Below are 446 nucleotides of genomic sequence, written 5' to 3'. Positions count from 1 at the left end.
GAGTTAAACTGATACCATAGAGACCTAGTTTTACTACTGTTTCCTGCAATTTCCTGGAACTCAGGTCTCTCTCCATCCTGCACTGCAACCATGATAGGCATGATGTCTGGGTCTAAAAGTTGGGCCTTTCTAATTTCCTTATCACTGAGTCCATTGGGAATTACTTTTGTCCAGTGGACTTTTACTGTGTCTGTGGTAAGTCTGATTTGTTTCTTTTCACCTAAGAGACATGTTGGACAGTTATCGTCACATGTTATTTCTGTTTGACACTGGCAAACTAATACGGTTTTGTCTCTCTCTTCCAGTCTGTCACATTTCTTGCAGTCATCACATGGCGTCCTTGATAAGGCATCTGCATGCCCTATGCTTGTCCCTTTAACATGAACCACCTGGAATTTGTATGGGGCTAATCTCTCAAGCCAACGTGCAAGCTTACCTGTAGGATT

The sequence above is a fragment of the Frankliniella occidentalis genome, unplaced genomic scaffold, assembly GCF_000697945.3.
Source record: "Frankliniella occidentalis isolate FOCC.00 unplaced genomic scaffold, Focc_3.1 Scaffold239, whole genome shotgun sequence".
NCBI classification, from domain to species: domain Eukaryota; kingdom Metazoa; phylum Arthropoda; class Insecta; order Thysanoptera; family Thripidae; genus Frankliniella; species Frankliniella occidentalis.
This window is presented reverse-complemented; position numbering follows the sequence as displayed.